Source organism: Nycticebus coucang, chromosome 13 (assembly GCF_027406575.1).
Source record: "Nycticebus coucang isolate mNycCou1 chromosome 13, mNycCou1.pri, whole genome shotgun sequence".
NCBI classification, from domain to species: domain Eukaryota; kingdom Metazoa; phylum Chordata; class Mammalia; order Primates; family Lorisidae; genus Nycticebus; species Nycticebus coucang.
The window spans coordinates 39,719,329-39,741,196 of NC_069792.1; the positions used below are offsets into that span (position 1 = coordinate 39,719,329).

Sequence of the window (21,868 nt, forward strand, 5' to 3'; positions counted from 1 at the left end):
TGTATGTGGGTGCCAGTCTTTGCCAAGGAATTTCTATGTCTCTAATATAAGAGCTGTCCGCACCTGATACATGTCAAAGAAAGAAGTTCAGCTTACTTCTGTATTCTAATGACTTATAGTTGCTAAGGGAATTTTTTTTTTTTTTTATTGTTGGGGATTCAATGAGGGTGCAATAAGCCAGGTTACACTGATTGCAATTGTTAGGTAAAGTCCCTCTTGCAATCATGTCTTGCCCCCATAAAGTGTGACACACACCAAGGCCCCACCCCCCTCCCTCCATCCCTCTTTCTGCTTTTCCTCCCCCCCATAACCTTAATTGTCATTAATTGTCCTCATATCAAAATTGAGTACATAGGATTCATGCTTCTCCATTCTTGTGATGCTTTACTAACAATAATGTCTTCCACTTCCATCCAGGTTAATACGATGTAGTCTCCATTTTTTTTAATGGCTGAATAGTATTCCATGGTATACATATACCACAGCTTGTTAATCCATTCCTGGGTTGGTGGGCATTTAGGCTGTTTCCACATTTTGGGGATTGTAAATTGAGCTGCAATAAACAATCTAGTACAAGTGTCCTTATGATAAAAGTATTTTTTTCCTTCTGGGTAGATGCCCAGTAATGGGATTGCAGGATCAAATGGGAGGTCTAGCTTGAGTGCTTTGAGGTTTCTCCATACTTCCTTCCAGAAAGGTTGTACTAGTTTGCAGTCCCACCAGCAGTGTAAAAGTGTTCCCTTCTCTCCACATCCACGCCAGCATCTGCAGTTTTGAGATTTTGTGATGTGGGCCATTCTCCCTGGGGTTAGATGATATCTCAGGGTTGTTTTGATTTGCATTTCTCTAATATATAGAGATGATGAACATTTTTTCATGTGTTAGCCATTCGTCTGTCATCTTTAGAGAAGGTTCTATTCATGTCTCTTACCCATTGATATATGGGATTGTTGGCTTTTTTCATGTGAATTAATTTGAGTTCTCTATAGATCCTAGTTATCAAGCTTTTGTCTGATTGAAAATATGCAAATATCCTTTCCCATTGTGTAGGTTGTCTCTTTGCTTTGGTTATTGTCTCCTTAGCTGTACAGAAGCTTTTCAGTTTAATGAAGTCCCATTTGTTTATTTTTGTTGTTGTTGCAATTGCCACGGCAGTCTTCTTCATGAAGTCTTTCCCCAGGCCAATATCTTCCAGTGTTTTTCCTATGCTTTCTTGGAGGATTTTTATTGTTTCATGCCTTAAATTTAAGTCCTTTATCCATCTTGAATCAATTTTTGTGAGTGGAGAAAGGTGTGGGTCCAGTTTCAGTCTTTTACATGTAGACATCCAGTTCTCCCAACACCATTTATTGAATAGGGAGTCTTTCCCCCATGGTATGTTCTTGTTTGGTTTATCGAAGATTAGGTGGTTGTAAGATGTTAGATTCATTTCTTGGTTTTCAATTCGATTCCAAGTGTCTGTGTCTCTGTTTTTGTGTCAGTACCATGCTGTCTTGACCACTATGGCTATGTAGTACAGACTAAAATCTGGTTTGCTGATGCCCCCAGCTTTATTTTTATTACTAAGAACTGCCTTAGCTATATGGGTTTTTTTCCAGTTCCATACAAAATGCAGAATCATTTTCTCAAATTCTTGAAAGTACGATGTTGGTATTTTGATAGGAATGGCATTGAATAGGTAGATTGCTTTGGGAAGTATGGGCATTTTAACAATGTTGATTCTTCCCTATCCATGAGCATGGTATGTTCTTCCATTTGTTAATATCCTCTGCTATTTCCTTTCTGAGGATTTCATAATTTTCTTTATAGAGGTCCTTCACCTCCTTCGTTAGGTATATTCCTAGGTATTTCATTTTCTTTGAGACTATGGTGAAGTGAGTTGTGTCCTTAATTAGCTTCTCATCTTGACTGTTACTGGTATATACAAAGGCTACTGACTTGTAGACATTGATTTTATAACCTGAAACATTACTGTATTTTTTGATGACTTCTAGGAGTCCTGTGGTTGAGTCTTTGGGGTTCTCTAAGTATAAGATCATGTCGTCAGCAAAGAGGGAGAGTTTGACCTCCTCTGCTCCCATTTGGATTCCCTTTATTTTCTTGTCTTGCCTACTTGTATTGTCTAGAATTTCCAGTACTATGTTGAATAGTAAAGGTGACAGAGGACAACCTTGTCTGGTTCCAGTTCTAAGAGGAAAAGCTTTCAGTTTTACTCCATTCAGGAAAATATTGACTGTGGGTTTGTCATAGATAGCTTCAATCAGTTTTAGAAATGTGCCACCTATGCCTATACTCTTCAGTGTTCTAATTAGAAAAGGATGCTGGATTTTATCAAATGCTTTTTCTGCATCTATTGAGAGGATCATGTGATCTTTATTTTTGCCTCTGTTAATATGGTGGATAACGTTTATGGACTTGCGTATTTTAAACCAGCCTTGCATCCCTGGAATGAAGCCTACTTGATCATGATGAATGACTTTTTTGATGATAAGCTGTAATCTGTTGGCTAGGATTTTGTTGATAATTTTTCCATCTATATTCATGAGTGAGATTGGTCTGAAATTCTCCTTTTTGTATGGGTCTTTTACTGTTTTTGTTATCAGGGTGATGTTTGCTTCATAGAATGTGTTGGGGAAGATTCCTTTTTCCTCAATTTTATGGAATAATTTCTGCAGTACAGCTGCAGCTCTTCCTTGAAGGTTTGATAGAATTCTGGTGTGAAGCCATCTGGACCAGGGCATTTTTTGGTTGGAAGATTTTTTATTGTTTCTTTGATCTCAGTGCTTGAAATTGGTCTGTTCAGGAGCTCTATTTCTTCCTGGCTAAGTCTAGGGAGAGGGTGTGATTCCAAATATTGATCCATTTCCTTCACATTGTCAAATTTCTGGGCATAGAGTTTCTGGTAGTATTCAGAGATGATCTTTGTATCTCTGTGGGATCAGTTGTTATTTCCCCTTTATCATTTCTGATTGAGGTTACTAGAGATTTTACTTTTCTATTCCTCATTAGTCTGGCCAATGGTTTATCTATTTTGTTTATTTTTTCAAAAAACCAACTTCTTGTTTCATTAATTTTGTGAATGATTCTTTTGTTTTCAATTTCATTGATCTCTGATTTGATTTTGGATATTTCTTCTACTGAGTTTAGGCTTAGATTGTTCTTCTTTTTCCAATTCCATAAAATGGCTTATGAGATTGTTTTTGAATGTTTTCTGTTCTTTCTTTCTGGTTTTCGAAGGTAGGCATCTAAAGCGGTGAATTTTCCTGTCAAAACTGCTTTTTCAGTATCCCACAGGTTTTGGTAGTTTGTGTCTTCATTGTTGTTATGCTCAAGGAAGTTAATGATTTCCTGTTTTATTTCTCCCTGCACCCATCTGTTATTCAACAGAAGATTGTTTAATTTACATGCGTTTGTGTGGGGTCGAACGTTTTTGTTAGAGTTGAGTTCCACCTTTAGTGCCTTATGGTCTGAGAAGATACAAGGTAAAATTTTAATTCTTTTGATTCTGTTGATACTTGTTTTGTGTCCCAGGATATGATCAATTTTGGAGAATGATCCATGGGGTGTTGAGAAGAATGTATATTCTTTATCTTTGGGGTGGAGTGTTCTATATGAGTCTATGAAGCACAGTTGTTCTAGGGTCTCATTTAAATCTCTTATATCTTCGTTTAATTTCTGTTTAGAGGATCTGTCCAGCTCTGTAAGAGGAGTATTAAAGTCCCCTGTCATTATTTTATTATCAGATATCATAGTGCTCAGACTGAGTAAGGTCTGTTTCAAGAATCTGGGAGCATTTAATTTGGGTGCATAGATATTTAGAATTGAAACATCTTCTTGTTGTATTTTTCCCTTGACCAATATAACGTGACCATCTTTGTCTGCTTTTGACTTGAGTTGCTTGAAATCCACATGAATCTGAAAATAAGATTGCAACTCCTCTTTTCTTCTGAATGCTATTTGCCTGAAAAATTGTCTTCCAACCCTTGACTTGGAGCTTTAATTTGTCTTTTGAAGGCATGTGTGTTTCTTACAGACAGCAAATGGATGACTTGTGTTTTTTAATCCAGTGAGCCAATCTATGTCTCTTCAGTGGGGAATTCAAGCCATTAACATTTATTGAGATAATTGATAAGTGTGGTAGTATTCTATTCATCTTATTTTGTGAGAGTCCATTGTTTAGTTTTATCTTTTGCATCAGTGTGGAGGTTAGGTTCTTTCCTTTAATTTCTGAGTTCTTACTTTGCTTCTGATCCATTGTGGTAGGCAGCGCACGGAGCAGGTTGAAGTATTTCCTGTAGAGCTGGTCTTGTTGTAGCAAATTTCCTCAGTGTTTGTATATCCGTAAATGATTTGCTTTCTCCGTCAATTTTGAAGCTTTGCTTAGCAGGGTACAGAATTCTGGGCTGGAAATTGTTCTGTTTAAGTAGATTAAAGGTAGATGACCATTGTCTTCTTTCTTGGAAAGTTTCATTAGAGAAGTCTGCGGTCACTCTGATGGATTTGTCCCTGTAGGTCAACTGGTGCTTACTCCTGGCAGCTTGCAGAATCTTTTCTTTTGTCTTGACTTTGGACAGGTTCATTACAATGTGTCCTGGAGAAGCTTGGTTAGAGTTGAGGCGACCTGGGGTCCGCTATCCCTCTGAAAGCAGTGTGTCAGAATCTTTGGTGATATTTGGGAAATTTTCTTTTATAATATTCTCTAGTATGGCTTCCATTCCTCTGGGGCATTCTTCTTCCCCTTCTGGGATTCCTATAACTTGTATGTTGGAACGCTTCATAAAGTCCCATAATTCTGACAGTGAACGTTCTGCTTTCTCTCTCTTCTTTTCTGCCTCTTTTACTATCTGAGTTATGTCAAGATCTTTGTCTTCTACCTCTGAATTTCTTTCTTCTGCATGGTGTAACCTGTTGCTGATACGTTCCATTGCATCTTTAAGTTCCCTAATTGACTGTTTCAGTTCCTTCATCTCTGCTATATCCTTTTTATATTCTTTATATCATTCATCTCTTATTTGATTCTGTTCTTGGTTTTACTTTTGGTTATTTTCTATTTTATTAACAGTTTCCTTCATTGTTTCCATCATTTCTTTCATTGTTTTCATCATGTGTATTTTAAATTCCCTTTCTGTCTTTCCTAACATTTCTTTATGGGTGGAATCGTCTGCAGTAGCTACCTCATGATCCCTTGGTGGGGTTGTTCTGGACTTGTTCTTCATGTTGCCTGGAGTTTTCTGCTGATTCTTCCTCATGAGTGATTTCTTGTATCTATTTCCTTGCCCTAATTTTCCTTTCACTTCCTCTTGCTCTTTAAGTTCTCGTGCCTGTTGACTAAGGGTTCGATGCATCCTTTTGGTACAGGACCAGAAGGGTGAGAAGGTTGAACAGCAAGAAAGGGATGAAAGAAAGGAGGACCGAGTGAAAAGAAAAAAAAAAAAAATAGAGAAAGTAGAGGGGGTGGGTAAAAGGAATATTGACAAAAAGAAGAGAGGCACAGAAAAGGGAGACAGAGCAATATAGGTGTACAGTTGGGTATTTTGACACAACCTTAATAAAAAAACCACCTTCTGGGGGTGCCCAGTTGAGTAGTTCTGTTGAGGTCAGCAGGTCTTTGCTAACTTGATCAGACACAGTACCCCACCTCCACCAAGTAGAGAGGAAAGACAAAAATTCTATAACTCAAACCAAAACAAGCAAATAGAAAACTTTACGGGATAATGTTGGGTGAAAAACCAAATAATTGCAGTAGAAACACTAGCAAAAATGAAGTTCTAATTATTAAAAAAGGTAGCAATGGGAAATTATAATTAAACTAGAAAAATTGAGAACGAAAAAAGATCTGTACAGAAAAGGTTGAAATTAAAAAACAAAACAACATCAACAACATTAAAATAAACATACAGAAAAAAAACAAAAAAAAACAAAACACAACCAAAAACAAAGCAGTATGTATATGTTGTTGAATATTGTTTAGGCAACACATGGTCTTCTGGGGTATGAGATGTTAATCACAGTTCTGATACGAGTGGAGGCTGCTGATTTCTCAAACCCCAGGAGGTAGACATCCTAAATCTCTCTTCAGACCACTTGAAAGGCACTTTGAACTTGTAAACTTGCTGAGCAGAAGCTTTTCGAGGAAAGTTCTTGTTGCTGGAATCACTACTGAAGTGGCTATCCACTTACCCAGTGTGCCAAAACCGGTCTCACTCTACCCCTGAGGGTTAGGGGTGCAAGGCGGCTCAGACCCCACCCTTAGGCTACTCGGTCGGTGGCTGGGTTACCCACTCCACCTGATTCTAGCTCTGCAACCCTGAGGGTGGAGCTTGCCGGGGCAGATTGCTCACAATGGCTCCCTGTGGCCGTAGCCAAACACTATTAGCTCCGTCTGGCTCAGCGACTCAGACTGGGGCCCTAGACAACAGCCAGAGTTCTCCACATTCCTGCTCAGGCTCTCGCCAAGACAGTTCAACTGAGTGCCAAGTCCAAAGACACCAAAACAGTTCACAGGTAAGGCCTTTTCGGTTTGCAGTCTCGCTGCTATTGAACTTACAGTTGTGGATGGGTTTAGATGGATTGAACACATGCGACCACTTGCCGGTTTTCCACTATTTTAGTCCTCCTCTTGGGTTCCAGAAGTCTCTCACTGACTCTCCGTATCCTCACAGGGGTGATGATAGGCAGATTCCCACCATCCAGAGATGCCTGGAGTCCTATCTCCCCGGACTCACGGTGCCCAGATGCAAGGAAGCTGTTTCTCAGCCACCATCTTGCTCTCCTCCTCCTGGACTTTATTATTATTCACTTAGGGAATTTTTTTAAGACATCCATACACAACATTGGCCACATACAACATTGATTTCTTAAGAATTTACTACTTTACTATTACTTTCAAAGATTATGGTCCCATTCTTATGAAGACTGTTATAATACACCTTGTAGAGCTTATATTCATTGGATATAATTGAAAGTAATTACTAATAGAAATGATCAACCAGGGTGGCGCCTGTGGCTCAAGGAATAGGGCGCCGGTCCCATATGCCGGAGGTGGCAGGTTCAAACCCAGCCCCATCCAAAAACCACAAAAAAAAAAAAAAAAAAAGAAATGATCAACGAAGTACAAAGTATTTAGTTCACATGAATGGAATAGGAAGGAAGTTGTTTAGCCCTGACAGTGATAATTACAACATACCTAGAGTAAGAATGATCAAAGGATACTAAATGTGCTGACAAACAAAGAAAATTATCCTCAACTGTTTATATCTGCAGGCTAGATTGCCCTATGCTTTTATAAATAAAATGACTTAATCATTCTATAAAAAGATGTTTTTGTTTCTGTTTACACACAGTTATTGTGGGGTGTCAACTGTCTTGTTCCTTCCTAGATAGCTAAAGGGCAGGTGCTCAATAAAAATTCATTGATTAAATAAAGGAATTCAATATATGGTCTCAAAATACAGCTGGTCCTCATGTAGTACTTGGATCAGAGCAGTAGATCAGCAACTTTTTGTTGAGGGGATGTGTGAATAGCTTAAGCAATGCATCCATATATGCAAGGTTGACTTATCTCTGTTCCTAGGCTGAACTCGTCATTTTCAAATAATGATGGGCAATATCTGATGAACAGATGTTATCAGACTTTACCAAACTTTCCCCAGAAAAAGCAAGCAAAGAGCAAGGTCACTCCCCCTTCTCTAGGGATGCTCTTACCTTGCCTCACTCCCCTTGAGAAAAAGTATGAATGCATGTGAGTAAAGTTTGATGACCAATTGTGAGTAGCTAATGCAGCCCCTACCGCAGAATGTGGAGCTCTTCCTCTTGTCTTTTGAGATAAGAAAGAAATACTGTTAAGAAATATTTGTTCTCTCACAAGAGAAAGTGCTAGAAATAGGTAAAGAGAAAAAATACTTTGGCTGAGAATTCCAGCTCACCAGTCTCATTGACCTCAGAACATATCCCAGCTGTGCTGGGAATGACTTTTGTGCCCTGAGGCAAACATTTCATCCTTCTAATACAAGCACAACATAATAACAGCAACGTGTAAGGAGTGTAGCACCAAATTTTACAATCCCTGTTTGAGGGTGTGCCCTGTAAGTTAAAATAAACATACCAGTAAGAGTTCTTAAAAAATGCTGTGGTCACTTTGTGGCCTTCAAAGGTGACTGTGCAAGTCAGGGAGCCTGATGCTTAAGCTTTGTTAGCTAACACTTTTGCTAACACTGTGTGCCAGTCACTGTTGTAAGTGATTGATGTAAATCAACTCACTTAACAGTGCTGTGACGAAAGTACTATTATTTCACCTATTTTACATTGAAGGCAACTAAGATACTACACAGTGCAGCAAGTAGTAAGTGGCAGGCACAGAGTCCAAATCCATGCTCTAAGCCAGTATGCTGTGTGGTCTACACAGGACTTCTTTTTCTCATTGTTAACCCCAAATCGCCAAGTGTTTGGATTAAATCTGATTATCTATAAAGTACTAGGACATAATGTACTAATAAAGTACTAGGACATTATGTCCTAGGAGCACAGTCCTAGGACATAATGAAAGCTCAATATTCACTCGTCGTTCGTGCCTGCTAGATTCTCGTGCTAGATAATTTTCTAAGTTTTTAATGTTTAAGGCAGCATGGTATTTGGGGCTTTGAAATAGCAACTTTGACCACTGGAATTTCTTTTTCTTTTCTTTTTGAGACAAAGTCTCCCTTTGTTGCCCTTAGCAGCCTTATACAATTAAATGTTTCCTTATAATATTTAAAACAATAGATCATTATTTAGTTCACCTTTTGTTTAGAAACTGAGATACTTACATTGTCTCCTTGTGATCTGTTACATCACTGTCTGTGATTATAGTATATTTTGCAATGTTTTCTTTCCCATTGACAGATTTTATTTTTTTAAATTCTAACACTCTAACTATAATAAATGGTTAGTTTAAATTCAAGGAGCCTGGATATTTTTGAGTGTGTGAAATAATTCAGATAAGAATAAGAAAGAACATTGATCATCTTTTTTTTTTTTTTTTTGAACAAGAAACATTTTTATGCTATTATTTGTATCTACCATGCCATGAATTCATAGGGGAAGAGGTTCCAGCAGCTCAGGGAGGCACCTTACCATTGAATGTGACAAAGTGTTGATTGACTTTTGAATTTTTGGGAAATAGGTCCCAGCACCTTGTATCACTGTTACATGGGGACTATTGGTTATCTTGTGTGCCCCTGCTGTACACATATTATGCCATGAGCTCATGGGAATAAATAGGTTCTTGCTCCTAAAAACATGGGTCCACTAGTACTCCTGTGTGCTATGTTGTATGCTTATTATGCCATGAATTCATAGGGAATGGGTTCCAGGAGCTCAGGCTCCTTTCCGTTAGTTCTCACAAAGTGGGCTTCTCTGGGTGGCACAGGCTGGCGCTTCAGTTGAACCCAGGTACCTTTCTCTTTGGCTTCCTTCTTTTTCTGATCATTTTCCTTCACACATTTCAGGAAGCTATCTCAGCTCTTAGAGTGCTTAATATGCTCAATACGAACATTAATACATTAATCCTCTTCGCAAGGATCTTGCCCTTGTTTGTTTACAGCAATGCCAACAGCATGCTGGGTAACATTGTCTTCCAGTTTTGCCATGGTAACATTTGTGTGGCATGCCTTTTTGAATAATACCCATTCCCTTGATGTCTACAATATCACCTTTCTTGTAGATTCGCATATATGTGGCCAAAGGAACAACTCCATGTTTTCTAAAAGGCCTAGAGAACATGTATCGGGTGCCTCTCCTCTTTCCCTTTGTGTTTGTCATTTTGGTGAATTACTGGAAGATGGCGTCTCCGGCCGAAAAGCAACATTGATCATCCTTACAAATTTAGTAGAAGGAGAAAAAGCAATAAATACAAAGACTTTAGTTTCTAATATGGAAGAACAGCTATCAACTACAGTGGCTACTTGCCACAGGCAAATATGGTAATTTTTAATATACTAAGAAATATTATAATTATATATATATGTATATATATACACCTAATGACAAAAATAATTTTCCAAGAACTCTAACCTTATTATGATCAAGGCTCTTAATTCAGTTACCTATTTTCGTGAAGTCTAGGACCATGGAACAAGTTAAACTATGAACGTGTAACATGGAAAACCTGAGGACAATTTTATAGGTAAAAATACTGCCCACATAATTCAATGGAAAAATTGTAAGACAAAGGAGAAGGAAGAGGTGAGGGTATGTTTAAATTAAGAGTCTTAATATATATCAAGTGTATTTGCCTAACATTTATCAGTTATGCAATGTATTATTTTTGTGTGATTACCCATGTTTTATTTCATAATATAACTTTAAAATCACAATTTTTAAAATCAAATACCCAGAAATTTTCAAGAATAAGCATGGAGGCGCAACCTATACAATTCTGAACACGTATATTGTGCAGAGGGAGTTCTAATCATCTACTTTTTCAAAATGGAAAAAGCAAAAAAGAGGGTAATTATAACAGTTGAATTTAGAGCATATTTTTCATCTAGAATACAAACCACTCTGTAGAATAGACACTACATACATACAATATATACATAGATATGTACAGATGTATGTGCATAGATAGGCGTGTATTAATATGTGTACATATGCAAGCGCACACCTACATGCATACATTAAAGTAGTATCTCTTTAAGCTATTAGGCTGTATTCACAATTGCAAAGACGTGGAAACACCCCAAGTGCCACTAATACATGATGGATTAATAAAATGTGCTACTGAACCAAAAAAAATAAATAAGTAAATAAAATAATTAAAAAAAAATGTGATCTGGTATCGTTTGTGACAACCTGGATGGAACTGGAAATCATTCTTCCAAGTGAAATATAACATGTATTCATATACATGTATACAGATGAATACAAATATACATGTATTCACATTCTTCCAAGTGAAATATAACAAGAATGGAGGAACAAACACATGTATTCAATACTAATCTATATACTCTTAAGATTAAGTGCACATTTGGAAGTATAAATCTCAATGAAAATCAAGCTGGAGAAAAGTGAAGCACAGGATGAGTAAATTCACACCTTTTGGGTACAATGCATACTATCTGAGTGAAGGATACACTTAAACCTTTGACTACAAATAAAAATATGTGTACCCCATTAAATTCTGCATTAAAAAAATATTATTAGATCTGGGAGCAATAGCTCATGCCTGTAATCCTAGCAGTTTGGGTGGCTGAAGAGGGTAGATTGATTTAGCTCACCAACTTGATCTAGACCCAGTCTCTAAAAATGAATGGGTATTGTGTGGGGCCCCTCTAGTCCCAGCTACTTGGAAGGCTGAGGCAAGAGGATCCCTTGAGCCCAACAGTTTGAGATTGCTGGGAGCTATGATGCCACAGCATACTATTCAGGGCAACAGAGGGAGACTGTGTCTCAAAAAAAAAAAAATAATAATAATAATAAATAAAATAAATATTATATGTGCGTGTGTGTGTGTGTGTATAAAGGTATATTTCTCAAACTTTACTAAGCTTCTCTAAATACTAAACATATTTCTTCTGTTAATTTCTGTAAAAAGAAGCAAACCTTCATTCTTTATTACTTATACGTATGTATATATTCTCTAATGACAATGTGTTTTATAATGCAATCTTTCCCGATTCTGATGCAATGTATTGTTTTAGAATCTTCTTTCACATTAAATAAAAAATAATAGCAAGGATGATTGTGTGTTTCTTATAAATAAATTGCATATATGTGAATCTGAATCACAGAAGCAGCAATTTAAATTTATGCTTACCCAAATGACCAAAATCATTTAGTATTGAAATAAAATGGACCAACAGATAAATTGACTTAGATTCCTCTCTCTTTATGAAGTTAACGTTAATAATAAATAAGCATTAAAAGACATTCTTTTGTTCAATTTTTAGTCAAAATAATGTCACCTCTGGAGTATGATCACTTTTGTATTCTAGTCTCTTCTCAACTTTGGTGTCTAGAATCTTTCCTTACTGTCAATTTTGTTCTGATAAGGCTTAATCAGATCAACAATTGCAGCTACATGGAAGTAACTTTCAAAGTGAAGATATTGTGCTCTTGCTCTATAATAAAGTCATTTCCTTTACCGAAGGAACCATATATTGCTGGAAATTACTGATGACAGGTGCTATAGACATTCTATATCACTCTAGTCATTAATTTATCTTCCCCTGTATTATTTAAATCAGATTTGGAAAGAATTATTATTGCCCAAGGTATTTCAAGTATAGAAAAATATAGCTAAGGTTAATGTACAATGTGCGTGACCTTTTAAAAGATAATGATTTCCATGACATTCTCCTTAGAATATGACCACTCTAACTCTTCCACACAGCCGTGCACAGTTACGTGAGTACATATGTGCATACACGCACTCACACAGCAGCCCTACCCTTTCCCCAATAGAATATCATGATTATATTTTAAACCTTAAGAAGACTTAGAAATATTAAGTGTCATTAAAAATGGTTTCTCTGTTGTACTGTATTTTATAGTATTCATTAATTTCCCACGCACCATAAAATTTATTTGTTCGTGTTTCATTTTTATTGGTAGGTCTCTTTCTGTGTGTAAACTCCTAACAAGAGGGATCTTGGTTTTTATATCCTGAGGTATCTAAGTGCCTGCAACAGAACACAGCGAACATACTCTGACACAATACATTTGTGAGATGATGAAATTAAATCACTCATAATTTAATAGGTCTGTAGAATTAGATATTTTGAAGAATAAAGAAGTGTTGACTATCTGATTATGCTATTGCTTTGTTTGTAATTACTTTGGTGATTCACTCTGAATACCACTTTCAAACTAAGAATGTAAGTGGATACAGTATCTTTACAGTAGCCATATGCCCTTAAATTATGTGAGATTCCAAACTTTTAGGACAATGTTAAAGAATAATTTATCCCAGAAAATTCAATACTTTAATTTAAAACATCTAAAATTAGATAAGTAATTTATAGGTCCTAGGTTTAATTATTCTTCTCATTTCTTAATAGTAACATACCTTTGGGAAACAAATTCTGTCCCTAGTACTTAAAATGGGTGCAGAATTTGAACTGGGTGATGTATTGAATATAATTATATGGTATATATAATTATTTTGGTATATAGTGACTATACAAAATATTCTTGGCAATGATAATGACAATTATTCAATAATGTAAATTCCATAACAGCTTACTAAATCATGGTTATTTTGTGTTAATTGTATTTATATGCCCATTCAAAAAACATTTTTATGAAAGTTGCTGTGCCCAAAATTTGATTCCCATATTTCTTATCTTCTATTTTCTGTAGAAGGTCATTGATCTTTATAGCTTTGAAAATATATTTTATAACTTTAAGTATTTCAAGAAATATATGCAAAAATCAAATAGGGGCACAACGCATATTTTCTGTACTACATACAGACTCTGTCTCACAAAATCATGTATTTTTTGCATAGAATCTTTTCAGTGGACTAACAATTATATTTGAAATTACATATCTACTATAGATATTATAATATTACTAATATATCAATTCCCTCATGCAAAATACTACTGCATGCATTTAAAACTTTAACCTGTTTTTAAAGAATATATAAATTCCTTGTCAATTTTTTCAATATTTTATGTCTCTAGATTTGTTATTACTTTGCATCCAAATTCCAATTAATACTGATTTATAGAATTCTATATCCTGAGGATTGTACTAGGCACATTTGTGTTTTATTTTATGTAATCATTAAAACAAACCTTTGAGTTTATGAACATTCTCTTTCTATTTTACAGTTGAAGAAGCAAAATTTTAACAAGTTTGGGAAGTTTATAAAGGTTACACAGCAAGTAAGTAGGAGCTCAGGGAAGTTGAAAAACAACTTTCTCACTTCTAATTTAGTCTTTAATTTCCAAGCAATACCACCCCTATTAAATGAATTTATTATTTCACAATGCATATTAACATGTATGTAGTTAAATTTGAATTTAAATTTTTAATGCCCTTTTATGACATCTGATTATTTACAAGTGTATTTGTATATATAATTTTATGCATATATTTTGACTATTGACTGGCTAGGAATTAAAGAACTGCAATATTTATTTGCTTTGTACAATATGGGAATAAATCAATACATATATGAATTTCTTCATATCTTGCAAAAAGTGGAGAGATAGGGTGAAACGCATAATGTTAATTCAACATTAATCGGAGCTTATCTCCATATGCCACACTGTCAGACCCTCTGTTTACTATTAAATGATGGGACTTCTTATATTAAAAAAATAAATAAGCCTGAATGGCCTGGATATGAATCTCCTTCAGTACAATGGAGAGCTTTTCTTGTCTTTATGCAAATGGTAAAATCAGTATAACTTCCCCAGGCGCATGTGTGTGTATCTATAATTTAAGTACTTAATTACTTCTAGTCAAGAGGGAAGCTTAAACATTTCTGTCCTGACATTGTGTTGTTGTTGTTTTTTAAAACAAAACTCATTATTATAGTCTATTCTGGGGAGACTTTGGCAGAGGGTCAGAAGGGATAGGAAATAAAAAAAGCACTATGACATAATCTTTTTTTCAATTTATCCATTGATGGACGTTTCTTGTCCCTGTTGACAGTAGATCCTATTATATAATTTCTCCATAGTCTGAAACAGATTTTGTGAACTATCATGGCTCTAGTATATTTGGTATGAAAAGGCCCCATTGCCACATGTGAAAAGTCTAGCATTCTCATTTATAATTACTTGATAAAGGTAAAGTTTATTCATTAAACTAAAAAGGATTGAGTATGGCTTTATCTTAGGGAAACAACTTTTGAAAGTCTTATAGAGTTAATAATAAGTGATGCATGCAGGAAGTGAATGTATTCTAAGACTTTAAAGAAAATATTACTAAACATTTTTGTCATTTTAATTAATTCTCATTAGAGTGCCTTATATGATTTTTTTTTTTTTTTGGAATCTTGAAAACAGTAAATGGCAGATTTTTATTCCAAATGGTGTGTCTTTTCTTATGACAGGTACCAGATCTTGTCTTAGTTGTATTAATAAAATTGTTTTCTACATCACTGTCTGGGCCTGTGTAAATATTTCAGCAGTTAGAAAATATCTACCAATGATAAATGTGCTAACAGAAGCAGGTACAAGGAAATAATCTATACCTGAATTCTTAATAATTACAGTCTCTTATCAAAGTTTCGACTTACCCAGAATTTCTCATAACTCCTATCTGTCTGTCATCTCAGATCTCTTGGAGACTGCCTTTCACTCCCACTTAGAGGAAAAAATGTCTTAACATCTAGCTTCTTCTTTCCTCCCTCTCTTTCTCCTCTTTTATCACATTTCCACTCATGATAGGATATGTTTCACATGAAAGATATTGTTCCATTTTTTTAATTTTATTTCTTTTTTTTTTTTTTTTGTAGAGACAGAGTCTCACTGTACCGCCCTCGGGTAGAGTGCCGGGGCGTCACATGGCTCACAGCAACCTCTTAACTCTTGGGCTTACGTGATTCTCTTGCCTCAGCCTCCCGAGCAGCTGGGACTACAGGCGCCCGCCACAACGCCTGGCTATTAAATTAAATTTAATTTTATTTTGTTTGTAGCTTTTGTCAAGGGCCAAGTTTGAACCTGCCACCTCTGGTATATAGGGCTGGCACCCTACTCCTTGAGCCACAGGCACCCATTTTTTTAATTTTAATTGGAACCTTAATTTAATATTTTGTGAACCAAATTTTATATTTATTGTTCTTTTAGAGTATTATTTTACACAATTTATATGCAAAATTGCTCCTGATATTCAACTTGAAAATAAAAATACCTTTGTTTGTACTAGAAAGTATATGTTACAAAGTCTATGTCCTCTGAAAAAAAAGTATTACAAAGTGTGAGGCAGGAGGGGTTTCATTAAGTTCCCACTTAACAAGTACAAGGTAGGGGTGTACAGAACACTTCTGAGTTAAGGAATCAAAGGCAGCTTGGACTTTACCTTACACACAGAGTACCCTCATATAAATCCAATGTTTTTGAAAAGTGAACACTTAGAATTTTTAATCTAGGGTGGTGCCTGTGGCTCAAAGGGGTAGGGCGCCGGTCCCATATGCCAGAGGTGGTGGGTTCAAACCCAGCCCTGGCCAAAAAAACCACAAAAAAAAAAAAAAAAGAAAATAATTTTTAATCTAGAAGAAAATTTCCATGGCAGTAAGATTTCAGCTTTAGGAGGTCGGCCAAATTAAGTTTATGAACTCATGCTGGACAAAGTGAGACATATCTCATTGCTGAGACTCACCAAGGTCACCTTCAAAGTACTCCCCTTGGGAAACTATACACTGAGGCCTGTGCCTGGTCCTCCCTTTAAAGCAGTTTTAGAACTCTTTTTCTGGAATGGCCAGTACGTTATTGTACTAGGTCAGACAATTAAGTTTGTGAACTCATCCTAGAAAAAGTGCTTTGAAGGGTGGACCAGATGCCATTGTCATTGTATAGCTTCCCAAAAGGACTATGAAGGTGGCAGTAATGATATGGAGCAATGAGGAAGGTAGCACTTTTTCTAGGACGAGCTGGCAAACTTAATTGTCCAAACTCGTACAATAGAAACAAAAATAACATGTTGATGGATTAAAATAAATGAGAGCTTCATCTTTCTTATGCAACTTTCTTCAGTGAATATAGACTTTCAATTGAGTTAAATGCCATATGTAGCTGAAAAGGAGATTACCAGAACCTCTGATTTCTCGGGAACAACTATGAATCCAGTGTTAAGGTATAACAGAGACCTGAAAACCTATCAATATAGGTTGCTAAAGCCAGGAAACCTCCTTAAGCATGTGCCTTTAGAAAATTTACTTAAAATTCTATATAATCAAAATTATATCCTTTCATAGGCCCAGTGACCACATTGTCTAGGAAATCAGAACACCAGCAGTAATAACTTTTAAGAGAACTATTGTTGCTGGAGGTAAATACATAAGAAGGAACAGAGGCAAAAGTTTACAAAGTTATAACTTCATTCCAGTTCATCCTAGTTGGTGATCTAATGGCAACACAGACACACACACACAAATTGGAATATTAAGTTAATTTTATGAAGAAAAAAGTATGTATTTCTTTTAGAAAAATTTATTGTAAATGCAGTTAAAATATAAAAATAATACACACAAATTATTGGTATTTAAAAGAAAGAATAATTACCAAAATGCTCATACTATATTACAAATTTTGAATAATATTTTATATAAGTAGTTTTATAACTATAATAATGAAGTTAAATTAGTGAAGCATATAATCTGGATAATCCACTTTTAAAGGTCCATAGTATTTTTAGGTAATAGCAGAAAACTTGTAACATTTTTGAATAATAGTATGTAAAAGTCAGTATTATGTTTACTCACCGAAATTTACAACCTACCTAATTCAACTTCTCTTTTCTGTATCATTTTCAAGCTCACTTATCTGCACTAAGGATTCTGTTCTGTGACTCTTTCTGAATCAAGCCAAACTTTTCTCACTTCACTGACAATCCTCTGGTCTAATATTTGTGGTCCATCACTTCAACACTGTATTTGGTATCATGTATATTCCAATTGTGTCATTCTCTTCCCTTTTTCTATTCTTCCAGCTTTTTTTCCTCAAAAGCTTTAGTATATTATAATTAATCTATTGACTTTCTAGTTATAAAACTTTGGTGTTTTTTCTGTGTTTTTATTTTCTCTAGAAATTACAATGTACATGCCTAAATTATCACAGTTTATCTCAATTTAATAGTTTAATATTTCAAGTAAGATGTAGATGACTTACAACCCTACAGGATACTTTGCACTCCCCTTTCTGGCCCCTGTGTTACAGTTGTCATGTATATTATACAGGTTGTATATACCTTGAAAACTCCATTGGATGAGAATTTTTCCTTTCAATTATTGTGCAAATGTTTACCATTTCAGTTCTTCTTTCATTCCTGAAGATTCTAATTTCCCCTCTGGTATTATTTTGCTATAGCATGAAACCTTCCTTTAGCTTTTCTTTTTGAAATATTGATTGGCAATAAGTACATTTAATTTACCTTCACCTGAGAATGTTCTTATTTTGCCTTCATTTCTGAAAGATATTTTTCCAAAATTCTGGTTCAATGGTTGTTTTTCTTCAGTAATTTTAAGATGCCATGCCATTGTGTTCTGGTTGTAATTTATTCTCATAAGTAACCCAGGATCGTCTAAATCATTGTCCCCCTCTTAAGTTAATAATGATACAAATTTAATAAACACATGAATAGGAAGAGAGACAGAGAAGAGAATAAATATACTGTATGTTATTTTGATATGAGCGTATGGATGTCAATGATGATAATTGCTACTATGATAATATGTATGATTTAAAAAAGGAAAAAATAAAGTTGTAAGCTTCTATGATTTAAAATATGCCCTTTGCATGTTAAAATATGTCTAAATAGCCTGTATATTTTTTGTGTAGGACTGAAGAATTTAAATTCAATAGAAACCCTCTATCAGTTTAGAATAAGGTTTAGGTCATAAAATAAAAAGGAAAAAAAAAATAAGCAGCATGAATAAGTTAAAAATTGATTTGTCTTTCTCTCATCTAAGCCATTGCTTAGATGATAGGTTCACATTTGGTAGAAGATAATTGGACAGTGGGCTGTGTTACTTCTCCATAATCCTTAGCGTAGGACTCCTTGCTCAGGTTCACCTTGTCACCCATGTTGGAGGTGAAGTCCAGTCATCATGTTTATTTTTCAGAGAGGCAAACACAGAGAAGAGAGGGAAGAACCAGAGGAACTATCCCTTATGAGTTAGTCATAGTTAAGGACCTTTCTAGGCAGACTCCCAATGGACACTTCTAAAAGTAAGGGAAACTATACATTGTAACTTTTAGGTAGTAATAGTACTTTTTTTTTTTTTTGAGAAAATAAAACTGGCTTTTTATATTTAAGAAAGCTAGAGTGTGGACAGTGCCTGTGGCTCAGTGAGTAGGGTGCTGGCCCCATATACCGAGGGTGGCAGGTTCAAACCCAGCCCCGGCCAAATTGCAACAACAACAACAACAACAACAACAATAGTTGGGCTTTGTGGCAGGCACCTGCAGTCTCAGCTCCTTGGGAGGCTGAGGTAAGAGAATCACCTAAGCCCAAGAGCTGGAGGTGGCTGTGAGCTGTGACGCCACCGCATTCTACCGAGGGTGACATACTGAGTCTCTGTCTCAAAAAAATAGAAAATAAAAATAAAATAAATAAATAAAATAAAACAAAAGGAACATAGTTCATGTTTTCATACAACCACAGGACTGGGATAGAAAGAAGTCGAGAGGCCTGCAAAGACTTTGGGTTGAACAACCTCTCTGCATCAGACATAGAAAAAAGCTTCCTGATCCAAGGCCAGTAGTATTTCCAGCACACCATAGTTAATTAGAAATCACTACATTTTCTGTGTTAGAATTAAAATGTATTTTGGAGGAGATGTGACAATTTAAATTATTTAATTGTTGTCCAGAAGTTTTCCTTGAAGTATTGTTTTTTCTGTATAAAAACTTTTATCATTTATAGAATACAGTGAAATTAAAAAAAACAATTGATCTGAATCGCAGATTCAGATAGAGAATTTAATTTCAAAGTAAGGAGGTGTAGGGACTGCCTGCATAAGATAACACATCTTAAACATTTTGTCACTAATAGAAGGAATCATTAGCATTTTTTTTTTTTTTTTTTTGAGACAGAGTCTCACTTTATGGCCCTTAGAGTGCCATGGCATCACACAGCTCACAGCAACCTCCAACTCCTGGGCTTAAGCGATTCTCTTGTCTCAGCCTCCTGAGTAGCTGGGACTACAGGTGCCTGCCACAATGCCCGGCTATTTTTTTTTTTGGTTGCAGTTCAGCCGGGGCCAGGTTTGAACTCGCCACCCTCGGTATATGGGGCCGGTGCCCAACCAACTGAGCCACAGGTGCCTCCCAGGAATCATTAGCATTTTTAAAGAACTGTGAAAAGGCTGGAAGTAGTATTAGAGCATTAAATTGTAAGTAGTATTTTGTTATTTATTTATTTATTATTTATTTCAAACCCCCAGTAATGAATCAGTATTTTTTTTTTTTTTTTGAGACAGAGTCTCACTCTGACCCCTGGGTAGAGTGTGGTGGTGTCACAGCTCACAGCAACCTCAAAATCTTGGGCTTAAGCAATTCTCTTGCCTCAGCCTCCCAAGAAGGTGGGACTACAGGCGCCCACCACAACACCTGGCTATTTTTTTGCTGTAGTTGTCACTATTGTTTGGCATGCCCGGCCGGGTTGGAACTCACTAGCTCCAGTGTATGTGGCTGGCACCCTACCTGCTGAGCTACAGGCGCCGAGCCCCAAAAGCTCCTTTAAAGAAAGTTTCCCATTGTTCTTGAGAGAAAACCTAAAATCTTTACTATAGTGAAAGGTCCTGGCCCCTGCTCACCTCCACAACCTCAGTTCAAGTTAGACTTTCATTTCCTTTTGTCTGGCCAGAAGAGAAAGTTGGGCGGTGCCTGTGGCTCAAGGAGTAGGGCGCTGGTCCCATATGCGGGAGGTGGCGGGTTCAAACCCAGCCCCGGCCAAAAAAAAAAAAAAAAAAGAAGAGAAAGTTAGCAGTGTATTGTAAATTAGATTAGTAGCTTTCAAACTTTATGTTTATGAAATACATTTCTCAGGAAAAAACAATAAGCTATTTTTCACTTATTCCTGAACTAAAAACAGATATTTAGACTATCTTTCAAATGCTATTGTTTATAATTGCAGATAAAGCCTGCACATATACACACACACTGCCCTGTCATTATGTAAAAATACTATAAGACAATTTGAGGTGATTCAGTAACAAGTTATGGAAATTCAACCAGAAGAACTGTTACATTTTAAGCTGAAATGTCAGATTCATAAGAATCCATCTTCTATTTTAGTTTACTTCTAACAATTTACCTACCTACTAAAATACTGGTCAAATTTAGTTTTAATGCTAGGTCTTATAGTCATAACCTTATAAAGTTGATCCATCGAATCATTATATACAACCTCAAACAAAATAGAACAAAGTTTGCCTAGTCTCATGCTCTCACTTCATCCAGGAGATTGAAGTGTTTAGAGACTGTTTCATACAAACTCAGTTGTTTTACCACTCAGTATATATTTTTCAGTTTATCAAAAGATATTTGTACTCCTATGTTTACTGTAATATTGTTATAGTAGCAAAGATATAGGCTCACCCCAAACATCACCAATGGATGAAAGGATAAAGAAAATGTAGTACATGCATGTGATAGAGTATTATTCAATCACAAAAAAGTGAGGTTCTGTAATTTTCAATAACATGTATGGAAATAGAAGACATTATTTTAAATGAAATAAGCAAGCCAGAAATAAGACAAGTATTTTCATGTTCTCACTCATAAATGGGAGCTAAAAAAAAAAAAAAAAGGATCTCATAGAAACAGAAGATAGAATGATGCTTACCAGAGGCTGGGAAGGATAGTTGTTGAGAGGGAAGATAAAAGTGCTTGGTTAATGTGTACAGAAATACAGTTACTAGGAATAATATCTAGCATTTGGTAGCACAATTGGGCAACTATAATTTATAATAGTTTATTTACATTCAAAATCTCTAGAAGTGTGGAATTGATTGGAATATTCCAAACACAAAGAAATAATAAATCCCTGAGGTGATGTGATGGATGACCCAGTTACTCTTACTTGATCACTACTTATCCTATGCTTGTATCAAAATTGCACATATGCCCATAAATGTATGTAGTTATATGTATATATACATGTATGTTTGTACATGTATATAAACTATTATATACCCACAGTTATTTTA

General features: G+C 35.7%; 1 protein-coding gene across 1 annotated transcript in view; it reads left to right on the forward strand.

Moving 5' to 3' along the window:
* Positions 1-21,868, forward strand: part of LOC128563704 (serine/threonine-protein kinase Sgk3-like) — a 227,196-nt gene that overhangs the window by 12,407 nt on the left and 192,921 nt on the right. Inside the window, exon 2 of the mRNA XM_053559135.1 lies at positions 13,818-13,871. The gene's annotated coding sequence lies outside the window, so the exon portion shown is untranslated. The remainder of the gene's footprint in view (positions 1-13,817; positions 13,872-21,868) is intronic.